The sequence below is a fragment of the Talpa europaea genome (assembly GCF_964194135.1).
Source record: "Talpa europaea genome assembly, chromosome: 6".
Lineage (NCBI taxonomy): Eukaryota > Metazoa > Chordata > Mammalia > Eulipotyphla > Talpidae > Talpa > Talpa europaea.
This window is the reverse complement of record NC_140072.1, coordinates 12,723,780-12,749,609: the sequence shown is the minus strand read 5'-3', so window position 1 is coordinate 12,749,609 and position 25,830 is coordinate 12,723,780.

Genomic DNA, 25,830 nt, shown 5'->3' with positions numbered 1-25,830 from the left:
TACACTATCAAAACTATAATTTCTTTTTTGAAATTTCTTTTTATTTATTTATGCATACAAGAACTGGGGTGCAGGCCAGAGGTGCAGGGGGCAGGGTATGTGTAAGAGGAATCACCAGAGACAGAGTAGGGAGCAGAACAGGCAGATCTACTGAAATACACTCCTGAGGAGAGCAGGGAGAGACAGGAGAGGTCTGCTGCCCCATGTGGGTCAGCTCCCTGGCTGGGCTGCAATGGCTGGAGCAACAGCTTGACGGCACTAAGACTTTAACCCCTGCGCCACCAGGGAGGCCCAAAAAGTATAATTTCTTAATAAAGACTAAGATTTTCCTTGCTGACTATATGGACATTCATAAATCCTCCCTCTAAGAAACATAAAACTGGCATCACACTAATACTTTATGACATAATTGGAGCAAGTTATTAAAGATCTCTGTTGTGCCCAGATAACTATATTCACATACAAATACCTTGTTGCCAAGTTGATAGCTCAACAAGCTCTGTACAGAACTGGAAGGTTAAAAGGGTCCTAAGAAATCAATCAGGATATCACAAGAGCCCCAAGATCCCCTGCTAATTTAACAAAGATTAAATTGCAATATTCTTGAGTAACTCACTTAACTTCTAAGAGTTTCAATTACCTCATCTGTTGAAAATGAAGGTCAGTCTCTCCAAGATTCTATAACTAAGTGATTCTAGAAAACAAAGCAAATTTACCTTGAATACTTCTCTGAAATGTATAATACTTCAGACTCACTATAAAAGTGATTTTTAACTTTGTTTGGGTGATGGACAGCTTTGAGACCCCAATAAAAGCTACAGACACTTCATATCAAAAGAATTCCCACGTGGAAAGAAACTTTGTATATAATACCAGGAGGGTTTAAATGATGTGTGGTAAGTGGAACTCACATTAGAAACTTCTGTAAATATAACCAGAATTCAATAAATTGGAGATGTGTTCAGAAGCTTGAAAACAAAGCAGCAGCTGTTATCTAATTCTTTTTATTTAAGAATTATTCCTTTGTTGTAAGATTTTTATTTTATTTCTGCACATTAGAACTGGGGTGTAGGTGCGGGGGGTGGTGGTGAGACAATTCACCAGAGACAGAGTGGGGAGCAGAACAGGCAGATCTACTGGAATACACTGCTGAGGGGAGCAGCAGGCAAGACAGGAGAGGTCTACTGCACTATATGGGTTAGCTTCCAGGACAGGGATAGAAATCAGGTTGCTTTGCTAGGAGGAAAGGTAGCTCTGAGACTTAACACATAGGTCACCAGGGAGGCCCTGTATCTAATTCTTTTGATATTTAAACAAATTAAACTTATTTTAAATTTCAAAGAACTGTAAAGTGATCTTATAACTATCAAAGAGAAACACAGTTAGAAGAAATGAAAACTACTGCCTTAGATAATTGAACCACTGTTAAGCCAGAGTTCCAGATAAGTGATACCCAAACCATTAGGGTTTTATGTTAATCTCCATTCTAATGAACCAACTGTAATGAAAATATTTATTTAGAATTCCAAACTTAGGCAAACATGTGCTCCATTTGATTCTCTTTATGTGAAAAATCCATTTAGAAATAACATCCAGTTATCAAAATACAAAACTATGAAATACTGAATTACTAGAATGACTTAAATATCTGAAAGATTAAATAAAAACTTAGAAATTGAGATTGGTTAATGTCTGTCTAGCTACAACATGAACTTGCTCATTACTTATATTACTTACAAAAAAATTTTAAACACTTTTCAGTGTGAAATAAAATGAAGTAGAAGGGTCTGATATCACATGGAGGGGAAGAAGGAATAATTACACAACTCTGTAAAGATTAAATACAGGCAAGTAATACTTGTGTTAAGGTTTTATAAGTCGTTTACAGAATAAGCTAAAGGGGTGCTAATGCCATATAGATCTTTTATACACATTTCTCTTAGGATTTCTCTTGTTTTAAATAGGTCCTCGGGGAGCCAGCAAAAAGAAATTCTATGATTCTTTTCTGATGCAATAAAGAGAAAAGCTTTTCCTAAAACACTAAATTTAGGGAAAATAATTACAATACCCTGATTGTGACAGCTATATCCCTATAAGAATATTAAATATTAACTTTTAACTTTTCTGGTGTATTTCTTTTGTGCTTTTAAAAATATCTTCTTAAGGAAGTTTTCATTAAATTAAGAAATCATAAATGAAACCTTTTAAAAAATAAATTACAAATTACATTTAGCTCAATGTTAAAAAGGAAATGCTTAAACACAATTTATGTGACAGACATACTTATAGCAACATGATCTAGATTCAATGTTCCACTTAAAATTTCTTAGGGATTGAATATACCACTGTGTTTACCTGAATAACTGCACATTTCCCCCCACATGAATTACATTCTATAAAGGGACCAGAAAACGAAGCAAATAATCTGGCTCTCAGTCGACATTCATCTTTACAAGTCTAATTTACATCCTATTTTCTCACTTTTGTTTATTAGAGAATATGCATGCATAGAGGTCAGTAGCAGAGTTAAAACTAGAATCTAAATTTAATGCTTCTCTTCAGCTGTTTCTTTCATTGTCAAAGAAGCTCTTCTTCAAGCTAAGAAAGATACGCTGGGCAAGATTTTACAAAGCAGGCTTCATATGTGAATAGCTATACATGATAGTGGGAAATTAGACAAAAAACTTTACTCCTGGGATTTGCCACTAATCTGCTTTAGTGACATCAGGCATATGACAACTTTTTAAGAGACAAAGTTTTTGCCATCTGTGAAATAAGATGGAGCAGATGACCTCCAAAGTTACTTGCAATTACACTTGTGCAAGTTTACATTTATATGAGTATATGAATGAATAACAGAATTAGACTATGTCCCTGTGAACATAGTCTATGATAAGATTAAAAAGGTTCCAGAAAGCCCCAACACCTTCATCCAAATTCTAGCACCTCCTTTCATGCCTCTACTATTCTAATGTCGGAAGGAATATAACCTATGAGTATGGTGTCCCCCAATATAACCATTTCCCTATCTGGTCCAAAATAAACTGATTCAGTCCACCTAGATGAAGGGTTTGCAAACCTTTCTGTAAAGAACCAGACAGTAAATATTCTGGATTTTATAGGCTATTCAGAGTGTAAAAGCTGCCACAGACAATACATAAAAAAAACTGTTAGAGGAACAGTAAGGAATAAACTCTGAGTGAGTGACACAGTGAAGGCAGAGCCTATACTAGACTCCACTATGAAGTCTTTCTGAATTCGCCCCCATCTCCATACTGCCAAAAGCTCAGGGGAAAAGCATTATATTGCACAGCATATCACCTGAACCTGGGGGTGGGGTGGGTGGTAGGGTGTGGTGAGGACTAAGGGTGAAGCTGAGCAGTGATGGTGACCTTTAAAGTTTGGAGACAGGTGAGCCTCACTCTCTTGCTTTTCCAGTTTTGGCTTACACTACTCTGGTCTCTGCCCAAATAGTGCCGCTGGCAGGACATAAGGCACCCAGCCCCAAACTGGCCAATAATCTCTCTCACTTTCTCTTCCTCCTCTTTTCATTCTCCTTACAAATAAACCTTTTTTGTTTCTCTCTGGGCATCTGTGTTAAGTATGTGGGTGAGTGCTCACAATCTGGATCACTCCTGTTTCCCCTAGGGTTACCCTATAACATAATGAACATGTTGCTTGTGTTCTAATAAAACTTTATTTACAGAAAATAGGCTGTGGAGCAGATTTGATCCATAGGCCATAGTTTGCCATTCCCTGGTCTACATCACACTAAGAAACAAGATGGTGTAAAGCAGGTATAAGCTAAGATGTCTAGTTGCAGACTAGAAAATCATTACAACTAAAACAATTAGAAGTCATTTTAAATTTCTCAGAATCCTTATAGCATACTCTGAGAGGATGATACAGTCAAAAGGACTTATGCAGGTATTTAATACATACATACTTGATGCTTAATAATAAATCTAGATTTCCTTTCCCTTCTCAACAGTGTCATACCGCCAGGACAGTATTTACTGCCAATCTTACTTTTAGAAATCACTTGTTCTGGCGCTCTGACAAGAGAGGGCCCTTGATTCTTTTTGATCCTGGGCAAATATGCTCCTGGTACCACCATATCAAACTTTTAGCATTCCCTCATTACTCCTTTTCCCATCCCATTAATCCAAAACTGCAATTCTACAACCTAATTCATTTGAGACACAAATGTCAGTATTACTATCACTCACTATTGGTCCAGGGAAGATGGTAAGAAAATAGAGAAGAAAAAGATGAGTAGATAAAGAGATGGAGGACAGGTAAGTGATAGCATTATCTCACTTATCCTGAATCTAAAAATGAGCCAAGTGCTAACTTACTGTTAATTTAAATGAAAATGTTGTCTACTCTAGTGGGAACAAAGAACATTTCACTTTATGCAAAGTGCTCCCTAATGAAAGAACTCAGTTATAACACAGGGGAAAAAAAACCACAGTAAGCTTTATTCTTATGCTTTTATCTAGATCACTCTGCCTCCAGCTGTGAAACTGACTGATGATTTTAAAGCTCTAAGGAGACTCTACTAGTATCCATGGTTACTGCTTCAAAACAGTACCAAAAAAAAAAAAAGCAGGAGGGGATAGCAATTTAAAAAGAAAAATAGTTTTCTTGATTTTCATCAAATGAAGCTATAGTAACAAGAGATAGAGAGGCTGATGGCTGAACAAGGGTCTCAAGATTATTACTTCTCTATAGGGCCACTGAGGTGTTTGATCTTTCAGCCTCAAAATCTAGTGCCTCAATGGGTCGTTTTACCTTAGTGATCCCCCAAAGCTAATCTAGTCAATTACAAGTATAATATCTTAAAACTCAACTAATACTCTTGTCAGGCAGTAAATCTGCTTTTCAGCAGAGAAGCTTACTTAGAAAAGACAAATTAAGAACACAATGTTGCTTAGAAGTATATGACTCTGAGCCTAAGAAGTAGTACCTTTTTAGGTACTAACCTGCTGAAGTAATTCTCACTGTTGGTCAAGTTTTTCATCAAATATTCTTCTTTTTCAACCCCTTACAACTTCTTGTGTTTCAGGTACTGTATAAGACACTGGGTATATCATGATAAAGAAAACAGACACAATTCATGCATTCATAGAGCTTATAGTCTAACTGAAAGTAGAGTTAGAAAATAGATCAATGCAAATTGTGTTGAAGTGCTATGAAGGGAAAAAAACCAAAAAGTATTTCCTGGAATATCAAGAAAAGCTTCTCTGATATATAGAGAGACCTAAAGTTGACAGCATTAATGCTGGGTAATGGATACACAGCAATTCACCATACTATCTACTTTGGTATATGATCAAAAAATTCTCAAAATAAAAGTATAAAAATGAAAGAAATAAGAGAACAGGCAAAGAGTTACCAGGAAAGAGTGTTCTCTAGAACAAAAGAAGAACAGATGCATCAATTCAGAGAACCTAGGAGCTTGGCACACTGCCGGGATTAAAGCTGAGGAACTTTCACACTTCATTAGATATAGGTGAAAAATATTCCAAATAGTGATAAAGGAAACTACCTTTACTGAGTCTTCACTAAATGCCAGGCATTGTGCTCAGAGTTAATATACTTGTCTCATCTGTCTCAGAACAATCCAGAAGAAAGATAAAATTATTCCTAGTTTGCAGAGGAGGAAACTGATGCATAGGGGATCAGGTAATTTGCCTACATATATTTGATTGCAAAAGCTGTGCTGCTTCTTAACCACAATCATAAACCTTGCCTACCACAAATCCAATGCCACTTTAAATTATTAAATTTTATTCAAGAGTTTTAAATTCTTATTCTATATCTACAATTAACCAACTCTGTACTTAAATTAGTCATTTCACCTCTTGGACATTTCATGAAATGGGATAGAATTAGATGACATTAAAATTAATTAAATCTTTATGATTACTACTTTTCCCATACCAGATATTTATACTTATATTTTATAGATCATGTGGAATAATTTTAGACATTTCATTGAATAATCATTCAACTAAAAATCACTGGTCACCTTTGTGCCAAGTAATCTTCCAGATGTTAGTAAGCAAAAAAAAAAAAAAACAGTTAAAAACCTCTGACTCACTGACACAATTTAGTGGGAGACAGGCTATGGATAAAACAAATAAGTAAATAATACAATATGTTAGAATGTGATAAGTACTATGGAGAAAAACAAACCAAGGAAGGAGTATAGGGATTATTGATTTCCACATGCCAGGAATTTGTTAGGCAACAAGGCGATTAAGAACAAGCAATACCTGAGTCCCTTGTCGTTGAGCTGATCACACTCTAGTAAACACAAAAATGAGGAATTCTACAAAAGGCAAACAAAGAACTCTGGGAACACACAGGAAAGAGTTGCAAGGCAGAAAAAACTGAGTTGCAAGTTGGCGTTTTCGCTCTTAAAAACACACAGTCAAAATGGGAAAAAAAAAAGATTGTGTAAAAATGAATCTTGAGACCAATATTTTATTTTTTTAAGATTTATTTATTCATGCATACAAGAGCTGGGGTACAGGTCAGAGATCTGGGGGGTGAGAGGATTCAGAGTGGAAAACAGAACAGGCAGACTGATGAAACACACTGCTGAGGGGAGCAGCGGGTGAGACAGGAGAAGTCTGCTGCGCCACGTGGGCTGCTCCCTGGCTGGCAGGGGATTGAACTTGTGCTGCAGATGCTGCTGATTGCTTCACAGTGCACTGCTTAACCCCTTGTGCCACCAGTGAGGCCCGAGACCAATATTTTATTTTATTTTTTAAGATTTATTTATTTATTTATACAAGCACTGGGTACAGTCAGAAGCATGGGAGGGTGAGAGAATTCACCAGAGCCAGAGGGGAGAGTAGAAGGCAGACTGATAAAGTACACTGCTGAGGGGAGCAGCAGGCGGCAGTAGAGGTCTGCATGACATGTGGGACCCTCGCTGGTGGCCGGGGATCGAACCGGTGCTGCAGAGGCTGCAGGCAGCTTGGCAACCCAGCGCTCAACCGCTGCGCCACCAGGGAGGCCCAAGAGACCAATATTTTAAAGCCACATTTCAAAATCTCACAAACCCTTACTAATAAACATTTTTAAAAGATATGAAAAAACAGACTATTTAGAAAAACAAGATACAAACTGATCCAAAAAATATAGGCTCCATACAAATCAAAAAATGGTATGTTTTAGAAGCATAATAACATGAGAATCTATAGAAAAACTAAAAGGGTAAATATGTAATAAAATCAAGGAAATTTCGAAAAGTATAGTGAAGGCAGATATATTCCAATGATTATGAAAAGTTATTAATATTTTTTACCCATTTGTATTTCTTTCTCCCAACTTTCCTATTGTGTAAGTAGCATTCATATCCTTTAAGTTTAGGAATGAAAAGAGATAGTTAATATTCATCTTCTGAATTAAAGAAAGAATCCTTTAGTAAGATATAAGTCTTGGAGAAGGGGCGGAGCAACATGGCGGCGAGGAGACGCTGCGAGTAAGATCTCCCATTAAAAAAAGTTAATAGGGAGGAAAAGCGGCAGGTCCCAGTGAGAACTGGGACACGGAAGATAAACGGACAACTCCAGCAAACTGCCCGAAGAAGAAAGTTGCCATAAAAGAGGACGAGAAGGGAGGGAAGCGCAGAACCCTGCTCCCCTCCCCCGCCCACAGAGGCGGCACAGAGGCAGCACAGAGACTAGGGAAACAACAAACAAAAACGCCCAACAAGAAAAACGGATGCAGCAAGCGGGACTGTGAGTGGAAAGGAACTATTTCAGCCACCACACCCCGTGAACGGGAGCTGAGGCGAACCCTGCAGGATCCACCGCGGAGGTGAGCTCCACGCGCCATTAAAGAGAGCCCCGCCCACCAGGAGGAGACCAGCACCAGCACACAGCCCCGGCCGCCCGGTAAGCTTGCGCAGAAAGCGGCGCGCTGATCCAGATCGGATCGCAGCTGCCCAGGTCCCTGCGCCTGCGACCTAGGCTTGCGGGGAGACCGCGGAGGCCCTCCCTGAGTGAGCAGGAACCAGGCGCCCAGGCAGGGAAGCAGGATTCAAAAGGCGCCATTCCTGCGCCACTGATCTGGGCTACAGCCCGCGTCCTGGAACTGAGGGCTTTGGAACTGAGACCCGGGCGGAGGCCCTCCCTGAGTGAGCAGGAACAAGGCGCCCAGGCAGGGGAGCGGGATTCAAAAGGCGCCATTCCCGCGCCACTGATCTGGGCTACAGCCCGCGTCCTGGAACTGAGGGCTTTGGAACTGAGACCCGGGCGGAGGCCCTCCCCGAGTGAGCAGGAACAAGGCGCCCAGGCAGGGGAGCGGGATTCAAAAGGCGCCATACCCGCGCCACTGATCTGGGCTACAGCCCGCGTCCTGGAACTGAGGGCTTTGGAACTGAGACCCGGGGCACGAAATTAGGGGCGTGGGTTCCCCACAACGGTGGGGCACAAGGCAGACACAGCACCCCAAAGCCGTTGAGGTGTACCCTACCATCCCCGCTCTGCTCCCTGTCCCACGGGGTGGAAAATCAGCTCCCCAAGGGCTCTAGGAGAGATCTCTGGTGCCACCTAGCGACTTGACCCCAGCACAGGCTACTGAAGGAGCTAGTGGCCAGCTGGGGAGTTAGCCCACACCGGGCCCCTTCTGAACAAGTAGTCTGAGCCCACAGGGAGAGCAAGCACCCACAGCCGGGGCAGACCAGGCGCGCAGAAGAGTGTGCCTGAGACCAGAAGCGCAGGGAGTGTGTCCCACATCACCATTTTAGAACAGGGACATTTCTTCAGTAAAGACTACCTGCAGAAGGCTTCCTCAGGAGCCAGAGGTGAGCGGGGGAAGTTCGCCCATGCCAGACCCCCTCTGGCCTGCAGTCCAAGCCCAGAGGGGAGCAGGAACCCACCGCCGGGGCAGACCAGGCGCACAGGGGAGTGTGTCCCCACATCGGCATTTTAGAACAGGGACCTTTCTCCAGTAAAGGCTGCTTGAAACTGACAGATGACTCCTGGAAGAACCAGAGGGGAACAGAGAAGCCCACCCAAGATGCCGGCAAGTCCCAACAACACAGTGTCCCAACGCATACGGCAAATTAGAAAACAGACAGTAGGGAGGAGAAGAACCACACGCAACCTAGCAACTCTCCAGAGAAAAAGCACACCACAAAAAGAAAGCCAGCCCCCAGATTGCAACGACAATAACTTGGAAGAATTTCTGAGCCTTCCAGAAAGAGAATTTAAAATTGCCGTGATTAAAAAACTGACAGAAGTCATAAAGGAAAACAATGATAAGGGAAAAATAATCAACGATCAGAAGAATGCAATTGAGTCCCTAGAGAGGGAAAACAATGGTCAGAAGAAAGAAATTGAGTCCCTAAAGAGGAAAGTAAAAGAAATGCAGGAGATCAAAGAATTAATGGAAGAACTAAAGAATTCTGGGAAAAGCAATGAAAGCAGAATAGATGAAATGGAAGAACGAATAAGTAATCTTGAAGACACAGAAATAAAAAGAACCAAAACAGAAAAGGAAAGAGAAGTACGAAGGAAAAAGAACGAAGAAAGACTTCGGGAACTATCTGACTCCATGAGGAAAGGAAATATAAGAGTTATAGGAATACCAGAAGGAGAGGAGAGAGATGTAGGAACAGAGAAAATATTCAAAGAGATAATTGAAGAGAACTTCCCAAATGTGAAGAAGGAGCTGAAAATTGATATACAAGAAGCAAGAAGAACACCAAACTTCCACGACGAAAGGAAAAATACAGCAAGACACATAATAGTAAAGCTCCCAAGAATCCAGGACAAGGAAAAAATAATGAAGCTGGCAAGAGGGAAGAAACAGATAACATTCAAAGGAAAACCAATCAGGCTGACATCAGACTTCTCCGAAGAAACACTACGGGCAAGGAGAGAGTGGAGGGACATAGTCAACAGACTCCAAGAAAACAGATGCCAACCAAGAATACTCTATCCCGCAAAGCTCTCCTTCCTCTTTGAAGAAAGAATATGGACCTTCCCAGACAAACAGAAACTCCGGAATTTCATTGCAACTAAACCCCCACTCCAAAAAATACTACAAGGAGTCCTAAAGCCAGAACCTCAGAGCGACGAATAACAATGAAAGAAGGCCAAAAAAAAAAAAAAGTTATTAAAAGAATAAATAAATAAAATCAAAGGAAAGACAAACACAATGGCAAATACAGATGTTAACATATCAATATTAACTCTAAATGTAAATGGACTAAACTCTTCAATAAAAAGACACAGAGTTGCAGCCTGGATTAAGAAACAAAACCCAACCTTTTGCTGTCTCCAGGAAACACATTTAGCTACAAAAGATAAAAAATAGGCTCAAAGTTAAAGGATGGAAAACAATCCTACAAGCAAATGGACCAAAAAAGAAAGCAGGAACAGCTATACTTATATCAGATAAAACAGATTTCAAACTCAAAAAGATAAAAAGAGACCCCAATGGTCACTACATTATGATCAAGGGGACAATACTTCAAGAAGAAATAACACTCATTAACATATACGCACCAAACGAAGGAGCACCAAAATATATCAGACAACTGTTGTCCTCTCTGAAAACAGACATCAGAGAAAACACATACGTAGTGGGAGACTTCAACACACCACTATCAACAATGGATAGATCAACAAAACAAAAAATAAGTAAAGAAACCAAAGCTCTAAATAAAGACCTAGAGCAATTGGGCTTAACAGACATCTATAGAACACTAAACCCCAAAAAAATGGAGTACACATTTTTCTCAAGCGCACATGGATCATTCTCCAGGATCGATCACATACTGGGGCACAAGACAAACATCAACAGATACACCAAGATTGAAATCATATCAACCATCTTTTCTGACCATGAAGGCATCAAACTAGAAATAAACCATAAAAAGAAGGCAAGGAACTTTCCTACCTCATGGAGATTAAAAACCACACTACTGGAAGACCATTGGACTAATGAGGAGATCAAAGAAGAAATTAAAAAATTTTTTGAATTGAACGACAAGGAGGACACCAATATCCTAAATGTATGGGATGCAGCAAAAGCAGTAATAAGAGGAAAATATATAGCAATAGAAGCTCACATCAAGAAACAAGAAAGAATGCAAAGAAACAACCTAATCTCGAAGCTCAAAGATCTAGAAAAAGAACAACAAAAAAACCCCAAAACCAGTAGAAGAAAAGAAATAATAAAAACCAAAGCAGAAATAAATGAAATTGAAACTAAAAAAACAATCCAAAAGATCAATGAAACCAAGAGCTGGTTCTTTGAAAAAATCAATAAAATAGACAAACCCCTAGCCAGGCTCACAAAGGAAAAAAGGGAGAAAGCACAAATAAACAGGATCATCAATGAAAGAGGAGAAATCACAACGGACACAGCAGAAATCAAAAGAATAATCAGTAACTACTATGAACAGTTATATGGAAACAAGTTTAACAATCTAGAGGAGATGGACAAATTCCTACAACTCTACAATCACCCAAAGCTAGATAAAGAAGAAATAGAACACCTAAACAGACCAATTACAATTAGCGAAATTGAAATGGTAATCAAAAACCTCCCCAAAAACAAAAGCCCAGGACCTGATGGATTTACAAATGAATTCTACCAAACATTCAGAGACGAATTAGTGCCTATCCTTCACAAACTCTTCCAAAAAATTGAGAAGGAAGGGACAATACCAAACACGTTCTATGAAGCCAACATTACACTAATACCAAAACCGAACAAGGACAACACAAAAAAGGAAAACTACAGGCCAATCTCCCTAATGAACACTGATGCAAAAATCCTGAATAAAATTTTAGCTATCAGAATCCAACAATGTATCCATAAGATAATTCACCACGACCAAGTTGGATTCATTCCAGGGGCACAAGGATGGTTTAACATCCGAAAATCAATCAACGTTATCCAACACATTAACAAAAAGAAATATAAAAACCATATGATAATATCAATAGATGCTGAGAAAGCTTTCGACAAAGTGCAACACCCATTCATGATAAAAGCCCTTGAAATTCTTGGGATACAAGGAACATACCTCAACATCATAAAGGCCATCTATGACAAGCCAACAGCCAGTATCATTCTCAATGGTGAAAAGCTGAAAGCAATTCCATTAAGATCTGGAACAAGACAAGGATGTCCACTCTCACCATTGCTTTTCAATATAATACTGGAAGTCCTAGCCAGGGCAATAAGACAAGAGAAAGACATCCAAGGAATCCAAATAGGAAAAGAAGAAGTCAAACTATCACTATTTGCAGACGATATGATATTATACATAGAGAACCCCAAAAACTCCACAGAAAAGCTAATTCAACTCATCAATCAGTTCAGTAAAGTGGCAGGATACAAAATCAACACGCAAAAGTCAGTAGCCTTCCTATACACAAACAATAAATCTGAAGAAGAAGAAATCAAAAAGACCATCCCTTTTGTTATTGAAACAAAAAAAATCAAATATTTGGGAATAAATCTAACAAAAGAGGTAAAGGACCTATACAAAGAAAACTATAAAACACTGTTAAAAGAAATAGAAGAAGACACAAAGAAATGGAGAGACATCCCCTGCTCATGGATTGGAAGAATAAACATTATTAAAATGGCCATCCTTCCAAAAGCAATATACAGATTCAATGCTATTCCAATCAAAATTTCAATGTCATTCTTCAAAGAAATAGAACAATTATTGATGAAATTCATATGGAATCACAAAAAACCCCGAATAGCCAAAGCTCTCCTGAAAAAAAAAGAAGGGAATGGAGGCATCAGACTCCCAGACTTCAAACTATACTACAAAGCCATAATCATCAAAACCGCATGGTATTGGAACAAGAACAGACATACAGACCAATGGAATCGAATAGAAAATCCAGAAATAAACCCACAGGTTTATGGTCAACTAATCTTTGACAAAGGAGCAAAGACTATGCATTGGAGCAAAGAAAGTTTGTTCAATAAATGGGGCTGGGAAAACTGGGTCGCTACATGCAAAAGAATGAAGCTTGACCACCACCTCACACCATACACAAAAATCAACTCAAAATGGATTAAAGAACTAGACATAAGACCTGAAACCATAAAATATATAGAAGGAAATATAGGCAAAACACTACGGGATTTGCACATCAAAGACATCTTTACAGACACATCACCCAAAGCAGTGATAGTGAAGGCAAAGATAAACAGCTGGGACTATATCAAATTAAAGAGCTTTTGCACAGCAAAAGAGACAATAACAAAAACAAAGAGAAACCCCACCAACTGGGAGAACATTTTTGCACCCAACACTAATGATAAAGGACTGATCACAAAAATCTGCAAAGAGCTGATGAGTCTCAACAACAACAAAGAAAATAATCCAGTCAAAAAATGGGCAGAAGAGCTTAAAAGAAACTTCTCTGAAGAGGAAATGCAAATGGCCAACAGGCATATGAAAAAATGTTCAACATCACTTGTCATCAGGGAAATGCAAATCAAAACTACCATGAGATACCATCTTACACCAGTGAGAATGGCACATATTAAAAAAACTAGCAACAACAAATGTTGGCGAGGGTGTGGAGAAAAAGGAACTCTTCTGCACTGTTGGTGGGAGTGCAAACTGGTCCAACCACTGTGGAAAGCTGTGTGGAGATTTCTGGACCTACTAAACATAGAGCTTCCATATGACCCAGCAATTCCACTCCTAGGTATTTACCCAAAGGACACAGAAACATCAATTCCAAAGAACACCTGCACCCCTATGTTTATAGCAGCACTGTTTACAATAGCTAAGCTTTGGAAACAACCCAAATGCCCAAAAATAGATGACTGGATCAAGAAGATGTGGTACATATATACCATGGAATATTACTCAGCATTCAAAAAAGATAAACACATGCAATTTGCTGCAACATGGATGGCGCTGGAAGGGATCATGCTCAGCGAAATAAGCCAAAAAGAAAAATAAAAATACCGGATGGTCTCACTCATAGCAGGAATCTAGAAAACTTAAATAAGGGACCAGGAAAATGAATAACTATAAGAAAGTGAAAATCAAAATCAACAAAAAACTATGAACCAGAGACACTTTTAGGGGGGCGGGGGCGGGAGGGGAGGGATTGGGGTCAGAATGGGGGGCTGCAATTGTATGGGGAATATAACAATAAAATTTATAAAAAAAAAAAAAAAAAAAAAAAAAAGATATAAGTCTTGGAAATCTGGTCTTCCCAAAGAGGGAATATTTTTAAATACTAATATTTTCTGACCAAGTCTGAAAGATTCAGGTTATAGTTTCTTCCACATTATAGAACAGATATTTCTCTGCTCTTGACAGCTAGACCAGAATGCTACTACCTAGGATAAAAGGAGGATAAAACCTAGAGAAGGTGTAAATTACTATCTCAAAATAATGATTCTGATTAAAGGATTATGGGATAAAGAAGGAAGAAGAGATAGGAGACAGAGACAGGAGAAGAAAGTGATTACACCAATACTCCCACTCTCCAGGTAGAGGCTGTAAAAGGAAAGTTTGATGGAGTGAGGAAATTTGGAAATTGGAATGGCTTCCATTCTGCTTCCTCTTGAGACTGTGCAAAGTGAATGCCTTCCAGGAGTACACCCCCAACACACACACACACACACACACACACACAGGTGCACGCACACACCCATCCTCTAACTCTCTGACTCTCTCCAAGCTGGAGAGTGTCATATTAAAACATGCATAGAAGCACAAAATGATTGAAGAAGGTTATGAGATTGGCCCTGGAATCTCCCTTTTCTCCTAAGGCCACGGAAGGCACAGGGAAATTCCTGGGTTCGCTAAAGTAGGACAGAAAAGGAAACTTGAGATGCTGGAGAATAAGTTTGCCAGAAGAGGTCACTGTGATAAGGGCAAAGTAACTCCATAGCAGAGACCTGGAAAAGAGACCACCTGGCCAAGGGGCCGTGGGAAGCGCTGGCCAGATCTCAGGTTGTCTTTAACACTAGAAAATGTGGTGAACGCATCCTGGGAGACAAGAGAGCAGATTTCAAGTAACGTCAGTTATAAATTTCAGTCACAAGGTGCCTCGTTAGCACAGTAGGTAGCGCGTCAGTCTCAAAAATTTCAGTCACAGAAATCTGAATTCCCAAGAACAGTTCTGGTAGCAGCACAGTGGTGATATCCCAGAGGATAGTCCCCACCATTTTACTTTAAAAGTGAGACACATGAGAAACCAGAGAAAACAGCATATTGACTGAAGTTCTTGGCACCCGTCTACAACACAAGGTCACACATGCCACCTGCATTCAACCCACAATTCTTGTTCCCAGTGGGGGAAGGCATGAGAGAAGAGATGATACGTGAGTGAGTATACCCAAATAGAAACTGAAATACTCGAAGAAATCAATTTAAGATACTGGATATGACAGAGTTTACCAGGTTGGAGTCTGGACTAATACTCTTCCCCCAGTTACCCAGTAAACAGGATTCATCAAAAGAAGAGAGAAATTATAAAAAATAAAGAAGCCATTATTTTCTTTGCACTGTTGAGTATGAGTAAGCTATGATACTGCTACACAGCAATGTGAGAATTCAATGTGAGAATATTATGTGAGAATTCAAAAGAAATACTTCTTGGCACAATAGAAATCTACATCACTTTAAAAGTAATAGTGGACTTGCTGTTCAAGATGGTACATTGAGTCCATTCATTGACCTCCTAAAACATCTCAATTCAGGAGGGCGTAAAAGAATAGGTGGTCACAGGACAAGTAATGTAAAACCACCAACTCTAATGGTAAGTAAGCAGTAAATGCAGCACTTAATTTTAAGACTTTATCAGAGCACTTATAGGGTAATAAAAGCAGGCTAGTGGGGATGGGGGAACAGAGACAATTGAAAACCAACTAGAACTCTGCAGATAAATTTCTTCTCTATAGCAGAAATTGTGGGAGAGGTCCCAGCTTGTTAGTAATGTCTCTGCAGGTGCATGATAAAGAAAAAGGGAACTTCACTTTCTATTTCCCACAGCAAGCTGGGAAGTCAACCTACAGAGTGCTGCCACCAGAGTTGATATTCAGTGGAAAAGACAATGCTTCGTAAGGGAGAATACTGACATTTAACAGAACATCTGGCTACTCCATCAAAATCATCTAGTTTTTAGGTGTCCCACCCCAGATATACTTAATCAGACTTTTCTGAGTAAGGGAAACTGCATTTAAACCTAAGGGAGGAAACTGCATTTAAACCGGGTGCCTGGGGGATTGCTATACATATACAATTTGGACAACCACTGATTTAGACTTTTCTTTGAAAAAACTTTAGAGAACAGCCCAGAATCTGGGCCTCCCTAATGGAGCAAGGGGTTAAGTGTCAGCACTATCAAGCTAGCCACAGCCACTGTAGCATGAGTTCAATCCCCGACCAGGGAAGTGACCCACATGGCGCAGCAGACCTCTCCTGTCTCGCCTGCTGCTCCCCTCAGTCAGTCTGCCTGTTGTGCTCCCCACTGTCTCTTGTGAATCCTCTCACCCCCCCCCCACTTGCACCTCTGGCCTACACCCCAGCTCCTGTATGAATAAATCTTTAATACCTTTTCTCTTCCCTTCCTTTCCCTTCCCCCCCTCTCCCCTTCTCTCCTCTTCTCTTTCTGCTTACCTTTCCCTGAAGCCAGTCCAAGTCACAGAGCTGCAGTTCTGAGGTAGAACACCTAAAAGTCTAAGAATACGTTGGTCCCTTTATTCTAAGGAACTAAGAAAAAGGAGACAGGGAATTATGAAGACTATGTGGGGAAATCCCCACTATGTATTCCTCTCTTTCTTCCCACATTGCTTTAACCCAGGATGATTCCAATGGGAACTTCACTTTCTATCTCCCACAGTAAGCTGGGAAGTCAACCTAAAGAGTGCTGCCAGGATGATTTCAATGATATCTAACCGTGCAATAGGAGGAGTTGACCAAGGCAGTAATGCTAGGGGGAAAGGATGTCCTAAGCTAATTCCATACAGCTTTGTGGACTCCACCCCCACTCCAGACCAAAGCCATCAAGACACTGGAAATGGCAAATCCCATCATCACCAAAGGGAGGGTTGCTGGGATCTCAGGGCAGAGCTAAGCTGCCGGTTTGGTATAAAACCAGACATGTGGGCCTTGGGTAGGGTTGTTGGCTTCACGACTCTTGGCTCTTTGCCAGCTCTCAGCTGTGCCATTGGGATCCCAGGTTGGTGGAAGGGTAGGACGCATTTAAGACTTTATCTCCCTCTTATCTCCCTGAGTTGTACATTTCCTCATTTCCCCTTCCCTTGTAAATAAACCTTTTATTAACCTTTTGTATGCACCTGCAGTTGAGTATTAATAAGTCCCTTTTAAGTGCACGGGTGAGGACCCACAGTCAGGCAACCTGTTTTATATTGGGGTTGCCCTGTAACAGTAAGACTCAAAGAAAGAAACTTCAGCTTTCTAGTGAGATGGCCCATAGGGACTCCTAGAAATCAAAGAGCATAAGGGAAGTCCCCAAGAGATAGAGATAGAGATCCTGGATCCACTAAGGATGACAGATAGATATAAATTCCCCCCAAATGGATCTTAAAATCAAAGCAATTTTAATTAAAATCCTTCATATCCTTATTTTTCAACTTGATCAATATATTCTTTTTTTATTTTTTATTTTTTTATATAGAGGCATGTTTTATTTATTTGTTTGTTTGTTTGTTTGTTAATACAAGCACTGGGTACAGTCAGAAGCCGGGAGGGTGAGAGAATTCACCAGAGCCAGAGCAGGGAGCAGAGCAGGCAGAGGGACTGAAGTACACTGCTGAGAGGAGCAGCGGGCGGCAGGAGAGGTCTGCGCGCCATGTGGGACCCTCCTCCGGTGGCCAGGGAGCGGCAGGGGAGCAGCCAGGGATCAAACCGAGCTGCAGAGGCCGCAGGCAGCTTCGCAACCCAGTGCTCAACCGCTGCGCCACCGGGGAGGCCCGATCAATATATTCTTAATCTGCAAGTATTAATATCAAAAATAAGGGAATTATGAAAGACAAACATTTTTGAAAGACTAGTAAGACAAGACTTTAAAGCTCCAACATTAAACCAGTGTAAAGTATAGATTAAAGTAGCTTAGTACAGACACACAAAGACATGTATATATGGGAATCTTGTATATGAAGAAAGTATAGATTTTGAAAGGGGGAAAGAAATTATAGGAGGGAACATTTGCTACCATAAAGCATGTCTTTTGCAAGACATTTTTATGGGACAGGCTCTGAGGCTGGGTGGAAGTTGCTTTGCTATTTACCTGTAAACTTTTCTCTGTAAAGACCTATTCCAACAAGGCCTAATCTCCTTCTTTCTTTTCCTTAGAGAACCCAGAACTTAAATTTGTATTCATTCCTTTGTTTTCCCAATAAACACCCTAATTTCCCATCTCTTCTCTTAACCTCTCAGGTTTTAACTAAAGTATTTAAGATGGTGCCTAAAGCCATGGTGAGTTACTCAGCCATAGTAGGTCTCTCCCATGTACATAGGAGTTAAACATGTTATTATTAAACCCCTGTGTTTTTTCCCTTATCAATGTGTCTGGTGCCTGTTTGATTATTTGTCAGCCTAGAAGAACCCAGAAGGGTACAGGATGATTACCTTTGTGCCCTGACAAAATGAAACATTCAATAAATGCTATCAGAACTAATTACGTATTTTAGGTTGAAAAATAGCTAGATTTCTATATAACAACATTTATAAGAATTCCAAAAAATTAAACAAAAAAATATTTTTAAAAAACCCCAACAGCCAAAGAGACACTGACAAAAAAATCAAATAAATGTAACTAAAATGACATTCCTTTTCTTAATCTTTTCTATTTCCATTATGTTTTTTAAATAAAGTCTGTGAATATATGTGTGTATGCATTTACTTGAATGTCAAATCTTCGGCTGTTTCTACACTAAAAGAGAAAATGGAAAATTAGAGAAAATGGTTGACATGCATACTTATTTCAAAACTTCTCTATATAAAAGAAATCACATAAAATTAAAAAGCTGGGGCCTCCCTGGTGGCATAGGGGTTACACCTCAGCATTATCACTACTACGGCCTGAATTCCACCCGTGGCCAGGGAGCTGACCCACACATGGCACAGCAGATCTCTCCTGTCTCCTCCACTGCTCCCCTCAGCAGTGTATTTCAGTAGATCCACCTGTTCTGCTCCCCACTCTGTCTCTGGTGAATCCTCTCACCCCCTGCACCTCTGGCCTGCACCCCAGCTCCTGTATGCACAAATAAATAAATCCTCAAAAAAATAAATTAAAAAGCAAATAAAAAGGATAAATGTATTTTCAAAAAAAAATGCCGAAGTTATTTTTGTTAATAATTAAAAATGTATAACATAATGCTGTAAGAACTGACAAGACCCCCATGGATATGTAAATACAAACAAAGAAACATTAAATATTCTAATGTACACATCAATTTAACAAACAGTGAGGGAGTGGAACACTCAATGTGATAATATGGTAAAACAGGTCATTTGCTCACAGTGAAGAAAAGGTGAAACAAACTACCTAGGAAGCAACTTGACATAAGTAGCAAGGCCCTTCGAAAATGTTGTTGCCCTCTGACGGAATTATTATAATTTAGGAAAGTCTGTAATTCTAGACTCACATTTGACAGCTATGTGATACTTGCAAAAAGGGACAGCTTAATTAAAAGTGAAGATATTGCTCCCAGTGTCTGTTTTGATGCTAGGCACCTTAAAGGCCCAAATCAGTAATTCATTATAAAAATCCAGAGAGTATTTAAGATGACATTAAACTTACCCCACTTATTTCTAAATCCCTCACTGTAGTATTTAGTTATTACTTAGCACATTAATTCATTCTTTGATGTAGTTTTAAAGGGAATCTGAAATTAGGAAAACATTTGATAGTTAGTTCTACTTGGATCAATCACATGAAATTCATAGAACCCACTTTTTAATTGGGAGAGGCAGTAAATAAATTTAACATAGAGTATTATTCTTAATTCATAAAGTGGGATTTTGAAAAATAATTTTCCAAAATAATTAAGACTAAGTAAAACTAAAAGTCCTGGATACTATATATAACAAGCAAAAGAAGAGCCTCCCCGGTGGCACAGTGGTTGAGAGCTGGGCTGCAAAGCTGCCTGCAGCCTCTGAAGTGGCGGTTCAATCCCCGGCCACAAACGAGGGTCCCACATGGCGTGCAGACCTTTCCTGCCACGCCCGTTGCTCCCCTCAGCAGTGTACTTCTTCAGTCTGCCTGTTCTGCTCCCCACTCTGTCTCTGGTGAATTCTCTCACCCTCCCGTACTTCTGACTGTACCCAGTGCTTGTATAAATAAATAAATCTTTAAAAAAAAAAAAAAGCAACAAGCAAAAGAAGACTCTAAAACTAGGGAAAAGACAGATGACATAGAGATCTCAGAATTCAAGGAAAATGATACTGCAGTTATGATAGAACCTTAGCATAGAAAAATTTAGGATGGAAGGTCTCCCCAGGAAAAACACCTAAAGTGGGGGGTAAGGATAATTAATAAATCTTAACTAAACCAGCTATGAAAGTGTCCAGGAATCTAAGGCGGCGTCAGAAAAGATTATCAGTCATAGGTGGAGGCAGGGAGGATTACCGATCTTACAAGACCAACCCAACCTGACCCAAAGGTAATAATTTCCACAATAATTGCATCCAAGAACACTATAAAAGAACACCCCTTGCTCTGGCAAAATGCAGTTCTTTTAAGACTGCCTGTCTATCTATGCAGGCATCTCTCTTTCCTTTTTTCCCTTTACTCAAATAAGCATGCCATGCTGCTTGCCCACTGCTCTCCTCAGCAGTGTATTTCAGTCAATCTGCCTGTTCTGTTCCCCACTCTGTCTCTGGTGAATCCTCTCACACACCCCCACACACCCCTGGCTTGTACCCCAGTTCTAGTACACATAAATAAATAAATCTTAAAAAAAAAAATAAGTGTGCCATGTGCTGACAAATGGGGACATTTGCTAAATTCCTTCTCAGAGGAACCCAAGAACTCCATACACCGAACCTCATCATCTGAGCCTTAATAGTTTTATGAGTTTTCTTCTGTGCCTTCTACATCCCGGACTTGGGAGATAAAGAAACTGGTAACCTGAAATACCACTAAGCCCAGACCTCACATAAAACCATCCAAACTAACAAACAAGACAAAAATCCAGTTCTTCATACTCAAAATTTAAGTAAGGGACAACTAGACAAAAGCTGTTATATCCAAACCTGCCCCCCACCCCTCCACACACAAATTATGGGCTCACTTTTACTACCAAAGTTCAAACAGGGAGCCTAGACTTCCATCTCTGCCAAGATGTAACGGGGTACTCTACAGTCCCCACCCTGGTGTTGTAAGAGAAGGCCAGCTGTGAGTTGGTCCCCAAGATAAAGAGACCTCCTTCGCCATGGTATTAATGAAGACTTTGTGGAGAACTGTGCTATCTATCTGACAGAACAAGGTGCTCTTCCACTCATACTATAGGCTGGTATCAAAAGAGGTCTCCTGTGGTCAGGCCTTTTACCATCACCCATAAGTAGAAATGCCCTCTCCTGTGGAGGTGTGCCCTCTCCAGCAATACTAAGGCATTCCTGGCCCTCACAGCAAGGGAAAAGTGAGGGAAGGCAAAAACTCCCACCCCTAACCAATAACAATAAGGAATCACCCTCGCGCCACCCCAACTTCAGAGGCAACACAAGCAAAGTGAAGAATTTGGATTTTTCTCCCAATCCAGCAGCAATGAGCCAGAGCAGTCCATCCACAGATGCTAATATTAAGATGAAGGAGTTCTTAAGATTATCTGAAAAGGATTTTGAAGCAGCCATAACAAAAATGACTCAAAAAGCAATTACACACATGCTTGAAACAAACAAAAATAGCCTCAGCAAAGAAAGAAAAATATAAAGATGACACAAATGGAAATTTCAGAACTGAAAAATACAGTGAAATAAAAAGCCTTTAAAAGCCTCAATGAATGAGTGCAACAGTAGCACAGAGAGGACAGAGAAGGGAATCTTGAACTGCAAGATAAAACAAAAGAAATCACCCAGCCTGAACAGAGATAAAACACAACAAATAAGCAGAGCTTTGGAGTTTTATGGTATTATAACAAAAGTTATCAATGTCATCAGAGTCGCACAAAGAGTGAAGGAGGAGGGCAGGGTTAAAAAGTTACTCTAAGAAATAATGGTTGATTACATCTCAAGCTTGGCAAAACACATAAAATTACAGATTCAAACATGGTAAGTCCAAAGCAATCCACACTAAGACATACCTTGTGAAAGGTAAAAACAGTGAAAACAATAAAGAAAATGCTTTACTTATAGTGGGAAAACAATGCAAATGACCAATTTCTCCTCTAAAAGAAAGGAAGGATGAAGAGGCACATTTTCACTGAAGTACACATGTGATCATTTGTGATTCTATATCTATTTTTCTCTTGTTTCTGACTCTTGGCGCACCTAGAATCTGGGGATTGAATGTCAACTATTATGTAATAAAAATTGTAGAGGCTGTGAATGATACTATCTTTTTCATCAATAAGTTTACTTTAGTTTCTGTTTTACAGTAAGAACTAATCCAGAGATTAAGCTAATTTGAAGCCAGTTTTCACTCATAGTCAAGAGGTCTCAACCTAAAGCCTCAGATGTTTGCCAGACGTCTATCTCTACAACACCTTGAGACTAATGAAATTCTGAACTTCTTGGCTTTTTAAGTAATCATTTTCTGCTCATCCTTTCTATCCGTTAGCTTGTGGCTTAAGTCAAGTCAAATGCTAACAATATGGATAAGATGTTTGATATTAAAATAATTTAAAGCTTCAAAAATGACAGAATATTTAATATTAAAGAATTGTTTGTTTTGAAGGATGATAGTGGTATTGTGATTGTTTTTCTAGGAAAAAAAGGACCTTATCTTTTCTAGAAACATTAGAAATATTTACAGATCAAGTGACATGATATTTGGGTTTTTTTTTCCTCCAAAGTTTGAGAGAGGAGAAAAAGGGGGGATTATAGATAAAACAAGATTGGTCATGGAGTGATAATTGTTAGAAGGTAGATAGGAATTCATTACTCTATTTTGTCTACTTTGGCATATGTTTGATATTTTCCATAATAAAACACTTTCAAAGAGTATTTACCATACGACTCAGAAATTCCATTTCTCTTTAACTTAAAGGCACTCTTTAAGGTGCACAAGAAAACATATACAAAGACACTCCTGTATTCATTGTTTGTATTTCTGAAAAATTATAAACAATCTGCTGTAAAAATCTGGACAGTCCAAATAAAACTATGGTATAGCCGTAGCACAAAATGGAAAGCAGAAATTTTGAAACAAAACAGAACACAGATCCAAACACATTGCAGCATGAAAAAAAACAAAGGCTCACATAATATAAATGTAGCATTCATTTACTATAATTCACAATAATATACATTTCCTACAAGTATGTGTGTATATATGTATATCTGAGCATGTACATCTGTGCATATGTTTGTATATACATACCTATATACAAAATACAAATAAATTGTTAATACCTGAAAAAATTAAGACCAAATGTTTAACAGTGATTGCCTATGGAGAGAATGGGAATGAACAAAGACTATGGGAATGTTCAAAATAGACTTTAGTTTTATCTACCTTGTTAATATTTCAAAAACAGAGAATTACTTATATAGGTAAACTGTATCTTTTAAAAAGATACTAATTCACATTTTTGCTATCTCTGCAAATCAAATCTCTTTACTTCTGTACAGAAACAGAACCAAGAAAAATCTAGAAAATCACACAACCAAGAATCTATATACAGGAATGCAATCAATCTGAGAAAAAAAATACTAGGTTAAGCCACAAAAAATTTAGAATATTCTATTATTTTTGTCTCTAAAAAAATGGAAATTTCATGAGGTTTGACCCAATAGATTTTTCTAATAGCAACACTAGCACTGCAGGAAATTCTTTACATTTATATGTAATATATTCTTGTATGAAAAATAAAATGTGAAAATATAAAATGGGCTGTTATTAGAAGGTTAAAGAAGATGTTTGTCCCTAATTTTACTCTCACTGATCTGATTGTCAATAACATAACTAAATCATTTCTATATTTTCTTCAAATTTGGTTCTTGTTTCACACACAATAAGCATCTGACTGAAGCCAAAGATTTGTCATTTTTATCTTGGTCTTAAGTAATACTCAGTTTATAAACATACATATTACTACAACTATCCACTGAATGTCTTTCATTTTTCCACTCATTTTTACAAATAAGAGCAAGTATAATAATATTCCAAGGATCGCATAATTAATATCTTCAAATGGCAACCAAAATATTGGATAGATACAAATATGCAATACTGTATTAGTTGGCTACTGTGTCTCAGGATACAATGTGCAAAAATACAGGTTTACCAGTCAAAAGTATAGAAACAAGGACTGTTTGTAATTCCATGGTCTCAAAATGCTTCTCCATAACTGCAGTCCAGACAATCTTTAATATTTAAGAGTATCAAAATGAATTCTATGAGAAATGGCTTGGCATAACAGAGCTTTTTTCTGCAGTCACCAATTAAAGGATCAAAATGCTTATTTATATTTAATGAGAAGAAAGGAAAAACCCTTATATAATCTTCTCATACTACACAATCTAAGAGCATCTCTTTTCCCCCTCTCCAGAGAATATGAGTTTACCACTCAAGTCTCATTAGTGTTACCTTTATCTCAATATTTGCTAAATAGTTTACAATTATTAGTCCATTAAGGAAAGGACTATGTCTTAAATATATGTACAAACCCAGCATCAGGTACACAGAGCATATAGTACAAGCTCAATAAATAAATCTTAAGAGTCAAGTAATGTGTCACCTACTCAATAAAGTGCTTTCCAACTTAACCTCTAACTCTGAAAGTATAGATTAAATTTGGTTAGGTAGGGCCTCCCTGGTGGCGCAAGGGGTTGAGCACCGCACTATGAAGCAATTGGCAGCCTTTGCAGCATGAGTCCAATCCCCGGCCTGCCAGGGAGAAACCCACATGGCAAGACAGACCTCTCCTGTCTCGCCCGCTGCTCCCAGCAGCAGTGTTTTCGGTCAATCTGCCTGTTCTGTTCCCCTCTCTGTCTCTGGTGAATCCTCTCACACACCCCCCCCCCCAAATCTCTGGCCTGCACCCCAGCTCTTGTATGCATAAATAAATAAATCTTTAAAAAATAAATAAATTTGGTTAGGTATGAGGATGTTCTTCTAAACTACTATTCAAACAATGCAATTTCATTGTCAACTCAATTAAAAATTCATCACCTAAAGCTTTCATTTAAATTTTAAACTGAGTTAAACATTAATGTTCAAAAATACTTATCAACTTCTTTTTTTTTTTTTTAAATAGAGGCATGTTTTATTTATTTATTCTATTTGTTTGTTTGTTTTGTTTATACATGCACTGGGTACAGTCAGAAGCGCGGGAGGGTGAGAGAATTCACCAGAGCCAGAGTGGGGAGCAGAGCAGGCAGAGGGACTGAAGTACACTGCTGAGGGGAGCAGCGGGCGGCAGGAGAGGTCTGCGCACCATGTGGGATCCGCCGCGGGTGGCCGGGGAGCAGCCGGGGATCGAACCAGCGCCACAGAGGCCGCGGGCAGCTTCGCAACCCAGCGCTCAACCGCTGCGCCACCGGGGAGGCCCCCTTATCAACTTCTTAATAAAATTCTTGCCATTAAGGGCCTCCCCGGTGGTGCAGTGGGTTGAGCGCAGCGCTGTGAGGCTGTCTGCAGCCTTGGCAGCGCGGGTTCGATTCCTGGCTGCCCA